Raw genomic sequence first — 6,000 nt, 5'->3', positions numbered from 1 at the left:
AAAAAACCCAAACAGTTTATTAAAAACAAATTCGCAAAAACCAAGCAGGGGCTCTTCATAGAAGTACATTGTTAATATTATTTCATATAACTATCTTGTAGTCTATATCGTAGAAGTACATGTTAATACCCTGTTATAGAAGTACATTGTCTATACTCTGTCATAGAACTATTTTGTTAATACTATGTCATAGAAATACATTGTTAAACAAAAATGAGATCCATAGCCTAAATAGTAAGGATAAATTGATCATCAAACCTTAAAATACATTCTTCAAATTAATTAAAATTCGAAGAGAAACACATAATTGAAGCAAAAGATCAAAAATCTCAAGTCCAAATCAAACGACGATGATGATGACGTGGCTAAATCCCCATCTTCCTCCACAATTGAAGATGACGAGTTGTTGGCATTGTGCAGTACTCTGGAACAACCGGCAAGGTCCTCGGCTGTCGTTTCCACCGAGACGACGACTTGTCGAGATCGAGATCGAGATTCCTTTGATATCACTGTAAAATTCCACCATAATCTCAATCTCATACCTTCGTCCACAAATCTACAAGTAAAAACAAAAAGATGAATAAGAAAGTATAGGAGAATGACCTTTGAGAGATCGAGATGATCAGATTTGGCAAGCTAAGGCTTGGTCCCTTGAAAAAGTGTCAGAGCCAGCAATGGAGAGGAGACATAGACATCCGCACAATCCAAAAAGTCCAAAGAGAAAGTTGATTTCAAAACAAGAAATGGAAGAACAAAAACTGAAAACTGGGGTTGAAGATGAAGATGAGAGACTAGAGCTTGTGAAATGAGTTCCGCTCTAGCTTCAACGCAAGATAAAGAGATTAGAATTCCAATTTTATGTTAAAAGAGTAATAAAGGCATTTCGTCTTATTAATTAAATTAAAAAATGTATAGCTGTAGATTTTTGGGTTTTTTAAGTGTGTTTTTAAATAGTATAGTGTTTCTTTATAAGACTATGTCTAAGATTAGGTATATAACTAAATTTATAAAAAAATATATGTAATATGAAATTAATGACACAATAATATATGTGGTAGGCCTAACATGTGCTTTTGTTATTCGGGAAGCCTCTTGAGAATAAAGAAGGTTCATATAGATCAAATTACAAAATAGTAGCAACAAATCAGAGTGGCACAGCGGAAGCGTGGTGGGCCCATAACCCACAGGTCCCTAGATCGAAACTAGGCTCTGATATATTAGTGTCCTTTTTCATCAATTTTTGGCTCCAAAATGATTTTGCAACTGCAATACATGAATAGTTGTATTTTGAAAGGGGAAAAAATGGCAATAAAGTGAAATTAACCATTCTTTATTAACGGATTTCTTGTACAATATATACGACTAATATTATCTTTGGTTGTGTGTTATTGTTTCATCCCAGCCTTCATAATTATCCAACGTAGAGCTATCAAATGGGTCGTGATATATCAACCCGACTTATTTAAAATTGTGCCACTAAATTATTCAGGTTGTGTTGTGTCGTCCCATTTAATTAATCGTGTCTTATTCTACTAACTCACTTATAAAAAAATATTGAGCCCATCTCAGTCCAAAACCCAAGGTCATAGTGAAACAAACTATGCTCGTTTTGTTCTTGGACCTAGCTCCAGACCGGGCCAAACCACCAGCCCATTTAACTTTCTTTTTATAACGAGAATTTTCTGTCATTGGCATCAAGTCAAACAAGTTCACTTATCCAACAACTTATTTCATTGATATCATGACAAACTAGCACCCACTACTCATTTCATTGATATTCCTGAAATCCTACACTGACTGAAGTAACAACTACGATGGCCTGCTAGACCACAACCTTGGCTAGATCCTTTGCGATGGGAGGCACTTTCTCATAACCAGTTATCTACCAAACATGTTCATTTGTCATATGTTCCGTGCTTATTGATGTAGCTGTAATTTGCTCCACTATTGAGTCCTTTATTTCGTTTCACACAGTCAAATGTGTCTCCCATGAAACCACTCTTGCATATTACATAATTCTTAAATATATTTATAAGCGGACTGGCTTGAGTTTAGACCCGCATCCGACTCAGGATTTCAAATTCTTAGCCCAAGTCCTACCTATTCTTAGAGTGGACTTGGCCGAGCAAGCTTCCACAACTAATTGAGCTGGGCTTTGGCCCATCGAGCATAGGCCAATCAACTTCGGGCCATAAAACTGCATGGTAGGCTTCTTCTCATATTTTGTTTTTTTTAGGGTTAGATAATTTGCATCATGAGCACATTGTTTGATGATGATACGTTATGACAAGTTTGAGTTGTCTTTCTTGGAAAATTAATTAAACTTTATGTTATCAAATGAAAATTATATTAAAAAAGATGTGACTATCCAAGTTTGAAACAACGCATATTTTAAGTGAAGGGAAACATCGTTTACCTCTTCAATTTAAGTCACATACTTTGAGAAATGGCTCTTCATCATCTATAAATAAAGAGCCCACTACATCATGTGGCATTCAATCCATTCCAGGATAACTAGTCTTCTAGAAATTTATTCATTGCATACTAGGGTCTTTATGAGTATAATAGTGTGACGTTTGTCATTGAAACTTTGAAGCGTTAGTGAGGGACAATTTTGTCTTAAAATAATAGAGCGAGGTTCTAGACTCAACCATATTCTGGTTTTTTCTAAACTTCTCTTTATATTAATGTTTGATTTATTTTGATTTTTATTGGCATGAATTAAATTATGATTTTTCAATAATTATAGCAATTAAACCCCTACTTTTACTAACACTCACCAAGTTCCAAAAAGAGTGGTTTCTCTCCATTAGTTTTTTTGATGAGGTTGCACTCCTTGCTTCAAATTTGCGTGGTTCTATTCCTAGCAAGCTTTTGGCCTATTTCATTAGGAGCATTGCTAGTAACTCCTCCTTAAAATTAATGCAGTTTTGACACTCATATTTTCATAAATAAATAGTAAATTTAGCCTTTTCTCTCGAATCTCATTTTTTCTTATCTACAACCCATCACGTTATTTTTCCATAAATAAATCCTGACTTTTATATTAAAAAAAACACGATAACTAGAATCCAACTAAGCCAGTTACCTATTTAAGCTACAAATCTAATTATTATACTTTTTAAATTCCAAAAATACAAAACCCCATGAGATGGGTTTGTTTGCTACAAATATTTGCATGTGGTCTGAAATTAATGACTTAGGTAGCAAATAAATAGATTTTTTACTGCATGTATGGCATATGGTATTGCTTCTTTTGTCTTCTTATATCTTGGTTAAGAATACATAATCAACAAATCAGAGTGGCGCAGCGGAAGCGTGGTGGGCCCATAACCCACAGGTCCCTAGATCGAAACTAGGCTCTGATAAATTGTTTAATTTTTTGAAATTCTCGCTTCAAAATCAAAACGGACTTGTAGAAAAATAAAATTAAGGACAATAATAAAAAGCTTCGCCAGAAAGGCCACGCGGTGGCTAGTGGTTATATAAGAAGGGTTTGAGACTTGTTGTGAAACAGTGTCATGATTTGAATTAGCAATGACTTTCTTCTTCACTCGTATGTTATTCATCATCATGATTTTGGTAGGGACTTGTGTGGCTTCTATATCCCAAGCAACAGCAACGGCCGTGAACATTACGGAGGAATTTGAGCGATCGCTGACGGAGATTGAACGCAGCTACCTGAACAGTGAAGAGAGGGAAAGACGTTTTGCAATATTCAAGAACAATTTCGACAAGAAGCAAGAGCAAGGAGATGATGATGATAACTCTTCCTCTTCCCCTACCCCGAGGTTTTCTGGTAGTTGTGAAGTAACCTCCTACTTCAATTCCACAATGATCAACTTCTGGTTTAATATTTTTCTGCTTGTTTTCATTTGTCTGTTTTTCCTCACCATCCAATTAAGATCTGTTGTCATTAGGCTTTTCAACTCCACCAAGCGAGCGTTTCTTTAAGCTCGCTGCGGCGGCGGCGGCGGCGCGTCTCTCTGGGTGGCAATTTTAGGGCTAGGATTTTATTTATTTATTATTGTCTTTTTATTCGGCCCTCCGTCTGTCTGTGTCATTGCGTTTTGGGTTTATTTATTTATTTATTAGCCTTTCCTTATTGGCAAAACAGTACTCTATATATCCTAATATACAAGTTTATTGATAAAACAAATCTTCATTGGTGGATCTAGGATTTTTCACAGGGTTAGGCTAATTTTGTTTTGGACACCTATGTGATTCGGCCTACACATAAACGTAGAAGAGAGAGAGAGACTTAATAAAACAAAAGAGAATCAAATAGAGAAGACAAAATGAAAGAAAGAGGAAAGAAAAATGGTGGAGAGAGAAGAAGAACAAGAAAAGAGAGAGGAGAAAGAAAAAGAAGAGAGAAAGGAATGGGGTGTATCTGGCAGGAAAATAAATTAAAAAATTAAGATAAAATAGTTCAGAAAAACAATAACCTCAGTCTCATTCATGTGGCGTCTCGACATTTCATTCTATGTTTCAACACTTGAGTATTGAATATAAAAGTGGCTTGCAATTCGACCAAGCTCTGTACAAAAAGTTGCCACTTTTCTCATCAAAACGGCACGTGCAGCATCTGCTATGAGAGCTCTTTGCTTTAAACTCAAGGAAGGATCAGCAACAACCTGCAAAATGCAGAAGAAAATATCAATAACCTGAAACAAGCAAAAAGCAAAAAGCAAATATCATATACATAAGCACCATTAAAGACAAATGAATTATACATCATGTCCTCCTTAGAATAAAGCCAGGCTGCTAGTCAAGAAAATGTTGAAGAAGGATCAACCAATCAACCATATAGGTAAAGTCAAATCAACATAGAATACCTCATCCCACCCAATACCATACAGATTCAGCCTCATTCTTATGAAAAGGTACGTATATCCAAGCCATTCACAAGCTTCCTTGACATTGGTGACAGTACCAAATGCCACCTCTGCATAGAGAAAATTTCAAGAAGAAGAAGGAAAAGTAATCTTAACATATCCTTTAAATTGTCTTTCAAGGAACGAATACCATTGCCTGATAACCTTTCCTGAGTGATTCAACAAACTGGCAGAAAAAAAGTATCAATCAGTTAAATAATCATTCTAATACATACGTTACACAAAGGAGGGCCCAAGGAAAAAGAAACCTTCTTGTAGCATATCTCATTCTGCAATTCAATATGGGCTGTAAAATTCTGCTCACTAATACCAATATATTGCTGTGCGAGGCGCACAGGGCGATAACTAGAATTAAAGAAGAAGAGTCCCGCTCGGATTCACTCTCGAAACTGTAGCAACCTGGCTGGTTATAAAAGAATAATCCACATTAACAAATAAACAAAATAGACTTCAGAGTACGGCATTTAAATCAGGTGACCAAAATACCTCTAAATAGTTCAGTAGATTGGCTGAAAGGCCTACAATGCATATCATTGTCTGTGTAGACTCCACCTGCCACACACATTAAAAAAAAAAAACAACAACAACAAAAAAAAAGTAAACAAAAGGTCATAAGCAACTAAATTCTTTGCAACCAATCATAAACTACATAAGTAACATGTAAATTGTAACAGACATCTGATAAACATTTTTAAATATAAACATCCCGCTATCACATTAACCCTAATAAGAAACAGATAATACCCTTCCAACTTTCATGAGCATAAGTTGCAACTGTACAAATGTTCTCAACTACTTTAAATAGTGGGTTAGTTATTCAGCACAAAGAAGCCAAGATCACTAATAATTCAGTAAAAGTTTACCTGGTGCAAAGATCAAGCAACTAGTGCCTCAATTACAAGGGCCTCCATCATCATTTAATAGATGCACTTAATCAATAATTAGGATCTTCACCAACTCTTGACATCGCCTGATAGCTGTTGATCTGCTTGACACCTCCCCCATGAATTGGGTATCGGATTTTCTGATATGTAGCAAAAGTGATGGCAGAAAATCTATGTTGGTATCCCTCTTAGTTGGATCTCCTTTCAATGATGGTTGT

The 6,000-nt window shown here is 35.6% G+C and overlaps 2 long non-coding RNA genes across 2 annotated transcripts; both read right to left on the bottom strand.

Moving 5' to 3' along the window:
* On the bottom strand, window positions 1-842 carry LOC148915230 (uncharacterized). The gene is made up of 2 exons (XR_016122155.1): window positions 604-842; window positions 1-509 (listed from the first exon to the last, which is right to left on the bottom strand). It is a non-coding gene; the product is annotated as an uncharacterized LOC148915230 (long non-coding RNA).
* A 4,441-nt stretch (window positions 843-5,283) lies between these two features.
* Window positions 5,284-5,870, bottom strand: LOC148915229 (uncharacterized). The gene is made up of 3 exons (XR_016128464.1): window positions 5,762-5,870; window positions 5,385-5,450; window positions 5,284-5,297 (listed from the first exon to the last, which is right to left on the bottom strand). It is a non-coding gene; the product is annotated as an uncharacterized LOC148915229 (long non-coding RNA).
* Between the last annotated feature and the right edge of the window lie 130 nt (window positions 5,871-6,000).

This window comes from Prunus mume, linkage group LG7 (assembly GCF_029339155.1).
Source record: "Prunus mume cultivar Tortuosa linkage group LG7, ASM2933915v1, whole genome shotgun sequence".
Taxonomy (NCBI): Eukaryota; Viridiplantae; Streptophyta; class Magnoliopsida; order Rosales; family Rosaceae; genus Prunus; species Prunus mume.
This window is presented reverse-complemented; position numbering and strand designations above follow the sequence as displayed.